This window comes from Solea solea, chromosome 5 (genome assembly GCF_958295425.1).
Source record: "Solea solea chromosome 5, fSolSol10.1, whole genome shotgun sequence".
Classification (NCBI taxonomy): Eukaryota; Metazoa; Chordata; class Actinopteri; order Pleuronectiformes; family Soleidae; genus Solea; species Solea solea.
Genome location: NC_081138.1, coordinates 18,204,257 through 18,216,914, shown reverse-complemented (window position 1 = coordinate 18,216,914; position 12,658 = coordinate 18,204,257). Strand labels below are relative to the sequence as shown.

Sequence of the window (12,658 nt, the reverse complement as noted above, 5' to 3'; positions counted from 1 at the left end):
GCGGCATCACGGTGACAAGGGGTTGAAAATATGGAATAAATGGAAACAATGCCACCTTGGGAATTTCGCCCAAGGTAATAAATTTAGCAGTACCAAAAACAAGGCACTCAGGTTCATTGTACAGACAAGGTTTCAATTTAACAAGAAGCAATATTTCTTGAACAAATTTGTCGATAAAACTTGTTAAGAAAACGGGGACATGAGGGAAGGGGGAACCTATTCAGTATGGCTGAAGCTTACCAGTGGGGAAATGGGTTGACGGGGGTCGAGAGGAATTAAACACCCCATCCACATGTGGCAATAACACACACACACACACACACACTAGTGAACCAAACCAGGGGTTACACAACACACAAAAAGGGGAAACCACCACCCAGGACACCAGGACCCCCACCTTCAGCTCTCAGCAAGTGAAAGGACATGGACGGTAAAATCAGTGATGTACACACACACAAAGGAAGTGTGTGGCAGTTACCAATTTAAAAAAAATAACTAAACAAAATATAAGCTGCCAAACAAACTCATAATTTCAGGCAAAAACAAATTATCAGAATCAATATTTATGGGAAGAGGGAAATCAAAATCAAACTAAAAAACAAATCAGAATGAAACAACTGCTCAAAACTAATTAACCAAAACTAATCAGGATTAAAACCAGATCAAAATTAATTAACTACGGCAAGTCAGAACCAACTATTTAAAAGGAAGCAGCCACAAGACCATGTGACAAGTTGTGTGGCTGAAACAGGATACGCAATAAATTATAATAAATAAACATTACAGAAACACAACTCATTTTGTCACAATCCTGAAATAAAATGATGTGGAAAATGGTATGAAATGTACAATTAAAAAATGAAAAATGATAATACTTACACACAATAATAATCAATCCAAATGCAAATAATGGACTGAAACCCCACAATGCATTCACTCAGCTTAAACCACAGTAAACAGATGAAATAGACTGAGCCCATAGCAATAAAGGCAAAGCAATGGTAGCAGGTGAAGCAGGCGAGTAAGGATGCAACATAATCAGAAGCAAAGCCAAACAACAGGGCAGATGAGGCATACATGTAAAGCAGACAGGTAAGCAAAGTTTCTATGATGACAAAAAAGAGCACACAAGAAGCAAGGCAGCAGTGTTCCAGCTCTCCAACAACTGGACTACACAAATACAACACATGAGGGCCGCAAGAAGATAAAAATCGCCATCAGGCTTACATACCGATGCTTCAGCGTGTCTGTGAACATCCACGAGGGAGAGGGAAGTTTTGTGATGCTGCTGCAACAACCAACTGTAACACAGCTGAGTCATCAAGGTGCCGGACATCCACCCGCAAGCCGTGCACACCGCCAGGTGATTGGAAAGGCGACGGTCTACAAATGAGTAAGAACTCTCATCTATTAGTGAATCACACAGGTACATTTAACAAGCAACACTGCAGCTACTGCTACATACCTGTGAGGCCACCAGGAAGTGAGGTGACCAGGAAGTGGGGTGATCAGGAAGTGGGTGGGACTCAAAGCCAAAGAGGAAGAGATGGAACCTGCCTACCTTTATAAGGTGACCTCTAGCTGTGATAGACATGCCCCCTTTCCCCAGGTTCACCAGGTAATATCTGTCAATCCCAGTGACCACCATGTCATCAAAGAGTACAACATTTATAATCTAAACTGAGAAAATTACATGTGAATTCATTATTTTTTCAGGGTCAATGGATAACAGAAATATCAGTGAAGCAAATTGCTTTAACCTACAACAGACTGTACTCCTGACTGTTGGAATCTAACACCGACCATTAGGTTGCACATTTTTTTAGCTCAGTTTCATACGACATAAAATGGATATCCATTACTCAGTGTGTTATACATTGGTTTGTTTGCCAACAGCTCGTCATCTAAGCATTAAAGGGAATAATTAGTCTTGGATAATTAGTTGCCTTATTTGTTTGGTGTGACCAGCTCCAGGTCTTAACCTTGTAAGTGAGACCCATTAAGGCTTAAAAGTGGTGTCGCACTCGAGATTTATCTTGGACTCAAAACCGGCCCTGAGAACAATTTTTTAACGACTCAGTCTCCGGCACATTTTTACTAGGCCTTGTCTATTTTTCAACCCAGACTACTCAAGACCATTTTTAGATGCATTTGAATTCATGTTGTGGCTTGTGGATGGAAATGTAGATCTTTAACAGCAAGCCATTTGTAGTTTGCCAGTAACTGGTCTGGAGGAACTGTGTTTTTGAGAGCAGAGATTCCATTCATCATAGTTTGCTTATCAGTGGTGCAAAGACTTTATTTGCAGAAGAACATTACATGAAAAGTTTGAAATGGATGTTGTGTAATACATTTGATAGATATAGACATAGTGTATAGTAGTGAAAGATCATTGTCGCTGTCCATTACCTGATCACGTATAGCATCTTGTTTCTTAAAGTAATGACAACATTTAACAAATTCATCGCCGTTCAAAACTCTTGGAGCTCATGGTTTCTCCTACGAGGCTACTTTGACTCACCGTCTATCTTCGTCCGTTGTTGTGTTAGTTTGTTTTCCTTGCTGTGGCTTTTGTTTTTAATTGAATTCAAGCTTTAGTACGAGGAAATGTTGACAACAGTTTGCTGGAGCTAAAACTGAGCCAACAATGTGGCTTTTGCATTGCAAATGCTTTGTGTACCATAAGATGCAAATGTGTCATTGTCTGTGTGTGCCAGCGTGAGGTTGTTTTGAGTGACAGTGATTATGAGTTCAAGGATGAGCAGAGAGCAAATGAAGGCCTGCAGAGGCGGAAATGAAGGAAATGTTGGCTCCTTATTTTCATTTCTGAAAATATTCCAGGGTGAGCCAAAAGGATCATTTGCATCTGTTTGTAGTTCATGGCCTATTGTTTCAATAGGCTTCCTAAAAAGCAAAGTGAGAATAAGACACAATAATTACTAGACTGAAGGTGCAGCTGCCAACTGAGATTAAACATGAACCACTAATAAATGTTGCAACATTAACACTGATATTACACTTTAACCCTTAGAACACAGAGCCTTTAGGCTGCTTTTTTTCATACTATGTTAAGACATATAGTATATACTGAGGCTATAAGAATGTACAATATAGAGCAAGGGTGTCAAACTCATTTTAGTTCCGGGGCCAAGCCAGTAAAATAAGATTTATTTACAAAACATATTATGAACAACCTGAAATTTTGTGAGAAAATTAAGTGCAATGTTAACAATATTATGCCTAAGTTTACCATTTACACAAATGCATTACAATTTACAGATCACAGTGCATAAAATATTTAGCCACAGGTATCTGGAACTGAAAAATATAGCATGTCACAAATTCATCCTGTGGGCCGGATTGGACCCTCCTGTGGACCGGTTCTAGGCCCATGGGCCGTATGTTTGACACCCCTGATATAGAGTGTCTCATATCCCTTTTTTCAGCACAACCTAGACAATCTGATGAAATGTTTTTGGTTTTTTGTGCACAATTATTGCTACTTTATATCACTGCTAAAATGTGATATAAAATGAATCATAAATTTGCCTCAACAACACATAAGAAGACGAAAAAACACAATGTGACCTATATAAACACACATCCCCAGGATGTCCATATATGGAGTTGTGTGTTATTCCAACGGCAATTTACTATGGATGCACCTGCAGCACGTGTCTGTGCCGTGTGAGCTCTAAGGTTTAAAACAACAATACCTGTGCAATATTAGTAAGAACATGCAGGTAGTGGCACAAAAAAGCAATCCCATGCATTCATGAAGCAACAGGCAAGACAACATTAACCAGCAGCAAGATATATAATAAAAGAATAAAAGATCCCATTAAAAGGAAAGGCAGCAGCACATTAAAGGCATGACAGGATGATGGCAGCAGAAAGGACATGATATTTAAAACTGACATATTTTTTAAAGGACACTTGAATGACTGCTACGTGTTGAGTATTAGAGTATGCCATGTGATCAGAAACATGAGACCCCGTTGTCTTTCCTTGCAGAACTGGACTCTCTAATCGTTGTCCCACTAAACAAAACTAAGGCAAATGTCACATTCACATCCATTGGTAATCGTGCGCTGTAGCTAACCGTTATTTTTCCACTGACAAGCTCTTCGCGACAGTGATTTGTGGATGACGTCGGCAGGTGAGCAGTGGACAAGTAATGGATGGACAAGAAAAAAAGAGAAGCTGTGCTTTACACGGACTAAACCACACATTGTGTGACACTAAAGGCTGTGTTAGGGAGATGAAGCTGTTACTTCAGCCAAGGCAAAGTACCAGGCTGTACAATATGCTCACACATCACCAAGGCTAACATCATTAACAATAAGGCCGCTCACACGGCACAACAACAGAATTCACACCGCACACGCACTCTTTCTAACAGGACACACTTGCAAGTCAGGGTACAATTTCTCACCTTGTGCAAATTGGGGTTATCACAGTGAACATGCAGCGATCAAAAAATAATATTTAACCCTGACAAAGAACGCTGCACTGAGGCCTAGGTGTTACCTCAGCGTTACCTCAGTCAAGAGAAGAGCTGGCTAATTACCATTAAACTTACATGTATTCTTCTGAATAGGCAGAAAGGCTTGTATGTTTTTGTTTATACATTTATACATTTATTTATCTATATATTTGGGAATTTAAATTAAATACAGCTATTTTATTCTGTGTTTTCTAGTGTACCCAAGGTCCCTATTCCAATCATTCTCTTTCAACATTTGTTTGGACTATACCTCAGTCATGTTTCGGAGACACGCAGTTAATTCCTTCAACCTTTGTTTCGCTTTACTCATAATTCGTGGAACCGGTGGAAATTCCTTAACTTCCAGTTTGCTGCCGTCTCACTTTACTAGCGTAGCTGTTGATGCTCCTTGCCTTTCTTCCATCAGTCACACAGAGAGAGCCGTGGGGAGCTGAAAGGCTTCATCAGCGCTGTGTCTTATTTCACACTGGTTTGAATATAACGGACGGATTTGTTCACATAGACAAGTTACACACTGCAGTTTTAAATAGAAACCAATCAATTCAGCAATGAAATTAATTCTTCTTAAGGCATAAAGCGGGCAACATTATGCGACAATATAGTGTAACAATGAAAGACTGTTTTGAATTGTTTTGAAACAAACACATATTAGTCGACTGGACTGGAACATCTGATAAATACCTTAGAAGTATATAGATATTTTGCAAGTATAATGGTGATCGACTAAATATTGAGTATAATTCAGAACCAGTTACATCATTTTCATTTAATAGCTCATTTTATTAATTGATTGTGTTTTATTTGATTTCATTTGCTGTGGTGTTCTGTATTTACTTGTTTATCAGATGTAATTTTGGGGGGGTTTTTGTATCAAGGCCACGAGCGTTTCACCACCACTTGAGTGTAAAATATCAGTAAGATTCCTGTTATATCTCTTCAGGGATAAAAGCACTATGCTGTGCTAGTAAATTGTCATCCCAGATTTATCAATCCAGCAGACGTGACAACAGCCCACCAGCAGCCTTTTTGCTGGCCAAGATGAGACACGATTGCTGCTGAAGTGTGAGGACATTCCAGCACCAGCTAATTAATTGTAATAAGGCTGGCTGGCAAATACGCTGGCAGTGACAGCCATGGGGTGAGAGGCGAGAGCGCAGCTTCTCTACTAAATCCAGTGTGGAGTTTGAGCCGTCAGGCCGCTGCGCTCCAGAGACTTGCTCTGGCACTCACCTAGATACACATCTGCTCTGATTAATCGCCTGCTTCGCCCAGCGCATACATTTCATTATCAGCTTTAAGTGGGCGAAAACAACAAGGATCAGGGCGATGAGCAGACCTGTGACAAGAGGAGAGATGAAAGGGCGAGAAAAAAGGAGTGGGGACATATGGGGTGTGTAAAAGAAGTGAAACTCCCGTGGCCCTCCTAATTTTCCTCTTTGTGGTATTAAACAATGTTTGACCTCCATCAGCCTCTATTGACAGCCAGTTGGAGCTGCGCTCTTACAAATCTTATCTGCTCATACACAGGTCGCACAAACCGTCATGAGCTCCAACACCGAACAATCGATAAACTCGAGATACACATCTTGTAAAGAGGTCACATACCGAAAAATATGAAATCTCGTCTCGTCATAACAACTTTTTAGGGGCTAAAATGAAATCACAGGTTACTCCCTTGTTGCAGTTTGCTGTCGTAGGAGTGGCTTGCTTTATCACCAGGCTAAGTGTGATCAAAACCCCTATAAAGCTCAAGCTGATGTATTCACTACAGCAGCTCAGGGTTACGAGCCTTGCTCAAGGGCAACTTGACAAAGGGTTTGGAGAATCATAGCGAATGTAACACTATTCTCAATGTGTAAACGATGGAGAAAACACTGCATTCTGCAAGTGAAAGCAGTTTAGATGAGGGGGCTTTAACCTGCACCACGTACCTGATGAAGGATGAACACCTTTTCAGGCTACAGCCATGTAATCCACAAAGATTCTCTTGTCCATCAGTTCTTTCATTGATTTCATGGTTGTTTGTGTCCTTGCTTGTCAAGAGAGAGAGAGAGAGAGAGAGAGAGAGAGAGAAAAAAACCCTTGTGAATATGGTTTAGAATGTAAGAAAAACTCAAAGGAGAAGTTCACGCATGATCTGATTCACGCAGATTTAGTGCAGCCTGCCAAGCCGTTTCACAGATTTAACACAGAGCGACACTGCCATCCCCTGGCAGCCTCTGATAAGTACTCTGACTTTTACCTGTGAAGGCTGTGCTGCAGAGGGCACCAAACTTTTAATAAAGAACCAAGTCATGAAGGCCTGGTATCCAGCCTTCAGAGCACGGCAGTGAAACTTGAAATGAAATGGGTCAAGGAGATTTAGATCTGGGACATTATTGTCAAAGAGAACAATGAGCATAGACTTAAGAATAATTGCTAGAAAAAGGTAAAGGTCATTTGTCATGTTTGTTCATACTGGGTTCCATGCATATCTAATATAGTTTCATATAGTCAATGGCATATATACAATTCCCAAGCCAAATGTATTCAGTATATGTCAATCCTCAGGTGTTGGATAAAAACCCTCATCCTCCAATTTAAAACATTACAGATTTAAATAGTGAAACCTTGAGTTAACAGTAGTGATTTAACGTGGCACTATTCTATTTCAAAGTATGGAAGCAGAAATTGATCATTCATTTTTTCAAAATGAGTGAGTGTGACAATCCAAAAATGTAAAATGTGTCACACATTTAGCATTTTGCCCACCGACCCAAGTTTGATGCTGCCCCTCAGTCATTTACTGCATGTCTGCTCCCCCTCTTTTCCGTTTCACACTTCACTGTGCATGCTATCTAATACAGGCAACAAAATGCCCCAAAACATATCTTGAAAAATGTTTTTATTTCAAACCTTCACTAAAAGAGAATGTTTCCATCTAAGTGAACATTTCCCAAGATAAGCAACTGTGTTGTATCTCCCCTGCAAGCACCTACCACTCTGTGAAGATGCCAATTTTTATTTAAATATGCAAGGTAATAAAATGCTTAATATTTCAATTTTAAGCAAGCTTCTTCTAATAATAATAGTAATAATAATCATTTCTGGCAGACTGTACACTGCACAGTTCAAAGTTCTTTATCAGTAGTATAGGTAAAGGTTCTCTCTCAGTGTGATTCTTCTCCCTTCCCATCTTCATCGCAGTTCAAAGTTCCTCAGTCTCACCCCCTTCTTATCCTCCCATCTCCCAGCCTCCACCCTCCCATTTCTTTTTCTCTTTTAGCTAAACACTAAAATCAGCTTTTTGAGCAAGCTGCTTTTCGTGTGGAGCTAAAAGCACTGTTGTGACAAAGTACAGCCTCAGCCTCACAGTGGGTGGGTTTTACAACAGCACATTTTCAATTTGAAAAAAAAAAAAAACACAACCTTAATGGAAACAAACAAACAAAAGTAAAAAAATAGATAAAATAAATGTGAATGCTTGCAATGGAAACTGTGTCAGCAAATAAAGGATGAAGTCTCGAAATCCATCTATCCATTGTCTATCGCTTTATCCTCCACATGAGGGTCACAGATCAGTGGAGCCAATCCCAGCTGACACAGGATGAAAGGTGGACTACACCCTGGACAGGCTGCCAGTCCACTACAGGACCAACACACAGAGATGAACAACCGTTCACTCTCATATTGTGTTCAATTAACCTCTGCATGTTTTGGGGCTGTGGGAGGAAACTGGAGAAAACCCCACTCACACGAGGGGAGAACCTGCAAAATCGATGAAGAGAGACCCTCGTTCTGACTGGATTGTGATCCTGGCTCTTTTTGCTGCAAGGCAACAGCACTAACCACTACCTCGCCGTGTGTTTTCTAGAAATCAAGTGACTGAAATGCACTCCTGCTTCTGCGTTTCACTGCACTGGAAAACGCATAGTGCCAGAAATATTACTACACTTCAGCATGTATGTTTATTTATTCTGTAAATATAGCTCAGTGCTTCTTGCTTCTCTACATTTATATCATAATTTTCACTCCTCTTTAGTGGTTTCAGTTTTTTGGCCATGGCCTTATGAGCAACAAAATGTTTTATTATATTGGAAATAACTGTGATTTTAAGAGCAGCATTGTTGTGTTTAATTACAGTACAGTCATGATTACATTTTCAGCTCAAAGGACACAGTAACTTCATTCAGGGCGACAGCTGGGGATTCTTAGACCAACAGACCAACACTGAATTTCCTGGAGCCATGTATCTAACATAAAATAATTATTATAATATAATATATCTGCTGCACTTTTGTTCTCTTTGAAAACAAAAAAACAAACAAAACAAAAACAGAGACTGTCGACCCCTGCCAGAGTAAAGGCCTCAAGATTTGGTGTACTGTCCCTCGGTCTGTCAATATAGTCAGTGTGTCTGCATCTGTCTCTTCCTTTTGCTCAGTTGACTCCCCAGCAGCCACACACACACACACACTCACAGTGCCTCCTGTTCAGAACAGATAAAACTCTAAATCTGGACAAAATGTACTTTTGGATACCAGGTAACCAGACTCTGGCAGCCAGTTTAGCCTCAGTGAGCTTTTCTAGAGGCAGTTTGACTTAAACCTCACAGTGCGAAGCCCAAGAGCCTTGGTTTTACTGCCTGTCCGCCTGCTCGTCTGCCGACAGAGAAGTCAGAGCAAACAGCCTGAAGCCCAGATAAAAGTTAGTTGAGTTGAGAGAAATGAAAATAATCCAAATGAGGGATTCATTGATACATGTATGCCGTCTCATGAATGAATCAAAACATGAAAGCGCTCCTAAGTCTCTTACCGAAGCACACAGCAGCTTTCAGAGCTTCTTCTATTATTGATTTCATTGTTGAGCACAACTTGAGTCAACAAACATCCATCAGCACTAAACTGGCTCTTTTTCGAACAACAACAGTTGTAGGGTAGAATTTAAAAGATATCAACCGGGACGATAAGCAGAAAGTACAAAGAATAGCAAATCACTTTAAAAAGTCCTGAATGTGTAACTGCTGTTTTTGAAGAGCTTATTTTGCCCACTGCCAGCTTGGTTTTTTGAAACCCAAAAAAATATAGTTGGGAAAGTGGATGTGGGACTGACAGAACTACAACCACCATATACCTGCAACCATGCACCTATGGTACTATCTATCAGTACAAGACCGTCATTGAAAAAAATGGACATCATGCAGTTAATTAAAGAAGACCTAACGTGATTGAGAAACCATATCCTGAGAAAGCTTTAAACTGGCAATATAAAATTGCATGACACATATAAATGGGTAGTACAAGGAAACCTCCTCCTTATGACTGATTACATGTTTCACTTCTATACACAGTCTATGGCTTTAATAAAGCTTGCACTCTATTCTCATGTACAGTAGCTTTGCTCAAATGCAACAGAAACATTGTTAGTGGTAATAATTCCGCCTGTGCTGTTCTGGCTAAAAAAAAAAATGTAATTCTCCGTCCAATCTTTACATATTACAGGATCTGCCTCTCACTTCTTACAGCAACACCTTTTGAAAGAAGAAATACAGTACGATAACGGCACACTTGCTCCTGTCACTTGAAATCACGGTGGCTTCTGTGAGGCAAACCTTCCTCAATGTTCAATTCCACATTCCCATATTGAGAGAGCACATTTTTACTGTGTCACAGCACATATAATCTGCAGTAATGGACACATGATTGTTACTGTTATTGGTAAGAAACCTTTGCCTGCAGTGAAATCCTTCACATCAGTCTGCAGTAGTATCCTGAACTGTGAAGATACACAACATATGCTGAACCTTTATGAACATTATGACTTCCACCTGCACGTTTCAAGACTTAAAGGAGCAGTCCATGGTTTGGGAAAGACACTTCTTTTGATTGATCATATTCCTGCAGCTGTACATTAAGTAGGAAGCTACAGCCAAGAGATGGTTAGCTAAGAGAAGCAGTAACTTCCTTCTTTCTTTCTTTTTAATTAGCCAGCTTTGAGGTGCTTTTCTCTTTCAAAAAGTCATATTTCACAAAATGTCAGATAACCCTGGAGATAACGGAATGCACGTGGGCATTAAACATTCCTCCTTCAGGTGGTTTTCCAGCTCTTCCTGATGGTTTGGCGCAGCAAGATCAGGAAACAGGGCCCTAGAAGAGCCATATATAACAGTATAAACTCCGAACTAGCCCGTGTAGCACCGACATACTGGGAGCTATTAAACCAGGTCACCCATTTGGCATGACAATAATTCAACGGGGGAGTCGATGCAATATCTCTGGCTTGTCTCTGTCTTTCCACACATCCTTAACACAGATCTAGACATGCAAACTAACTGCAACTCTGCCCTATGTATCAGTGTGAGGCGGCGAGTCACATTGCTCAGCTCTCTGCAGGAGGGTCCGTTTGGAACACGCAGCCCAGCATGGCCACCACCCTGGAGTCCATCCTCCTCTTCGTCATGTTGGCAAGCAAAAACCCATTCCTCTGTGTGTGTGGGTCAAAGTGTTGACTGAGGGTGGTCTGGTCCCCTACCAGGTAAAGGCCGCTGTTTAACACACCCCACACTCAGCGGGGGGGGGGGAGAGACATAACAAGAACTAGGTTTCAAATCTATTTTAAATCGAAGTATTGACTTATTGAATAAAATAAAAGAAACACAGTGTGTCCGTCTCTGCACATGCCATTGATAGCAGTTGTGGTTTAATGCTTATGATGACGTGGACCCACTATAAACTTTTGTGACACTACAAGGACATACAAATGACGAACTCCTGGTGAGAAACTGCCACTAGTGGAATGAAGTGTGAGCACAGAACACTTGACTCAATTTAAAATGCATGCAAGCAGCAGTGTCCACACAAGCAGAATTGCCAAGTGCCTCTTTACTGTACATCACACTTCTGCTACATAAATTGACTGCTTCCCCGCACAGTTGAAGCATTTTATACATGTGTATAGTCACACCAGATCACACAGCCATTCTGGAGTATTTGCATTTGAAGTTATTTTAGTGCTGCCACAGCTTTACTTAATTGCATTTATATGACAGCTTAAGTTTGAAGGTTCAAATTGCGACTCAAATGGCACTGCAAACTCCCCGTAACCAAATCATGTTCTAAAAGGATTTAATGCCTGACAATTTCAACACAGTGTATATGTTAAATTTAGAATGTATTTACTTACAAATGGCCATTCTGCAGGGGTTGTGACTGGGGGCCATGTTGTGCCAGGGTCTGTTGAAGCAGAAAAAAAAAAAAAGAATTCAGGGCTTAAAGGCTTATCAGTTGCCAATGCGGTGAAAAGCATTTTTATAATGTGAAGAGAAAGGGTTTTACAACTCTGGAAAGTTGTCACGTCCATTTTTTTAATCCATGTTATGCAAACATCAGAGATGTGTCATTCAAGTTTCAAAGTACAAAGAAGATGCACTTAAATGTATTTATTATTTTCCTTTGTATTTAATCCATGAAAAAGAGCCCTGTGCCCAATCCGCCACTTGGCTCCTGTTACTTCATCATCTTGGAGCTGGATCTCACCCCATTAAACCTCTGAGGGCTTTTAAGAAGAGGCTGTCGATGTCAATTAGCTTGTACTAACAATGCTTTTTCAGTAAGGTATTCAAAGTTTACAGGACTCACGTCCACTTCCAGGAAAGAGAAATACTTTGTTGTGATCCAGCCACCTGACCTCGGCCACCTCCTGGTTCTCCTCCACTTGTAGACAGTCCTCAGGGTGAGGGTCAAAATCCACTTAGAGAAACTCCTCTTCATTTTTTTCTCCTCCTATAACCTAAAGGTAAAGGTAGTAAAGGTATCAATGTAGTAAGACTACAATAGAACGGTATGATTTATTATTGTCTTTGAAAGAGCACTATCTTGAGCTCAGTGTAAGAGCCCCTACCCTAAATGAGGGACCTTTCCTGGAACACAATGAAAAAAATTTTGAATGGCACGAAAAAAACAAAACGTCACAAGTTGTTCTTTCACATTGTCCTCTAAAAACGATGTTGACCCCTGCAAAGAATTCCACTAAATAGAGAGCGCTGTTCTCTGACCTGCCTCTCAGACGCCTGCAGGCTTCTTTATCTACGGTAGCTGAGAGAACGCCAGCCAGCCGAGGCACTTGTCTACATTCGGCAGACTCTTCACCTCTCCAACCTGCAGCAGGTCGGCA

General features: G+C 40.6%; 1 protein-coding gene across 1 annotated transcript in view; it reads right to left on the bottom strand.

Moving 5' to 3' along the window:
- Positions 1-1,340, bottom strand: part of cdh8 (cadherin 8) — a 238,235-nt gene extending 236,895 nt beyond the window's left edge. Inside the window, exon 1 of the mRNA XM_058629144.1 lies at positions 1,232-1,340. The gene's annotated coding sequence lies outside the window, so the exon portion shown is untranslated. The remainder of the gene's footprint in view (positions 1-1,231) is intronic.
- Between the last annotated feature and the right edge of the window lie 11,318 nt (positions 1,341-12,658).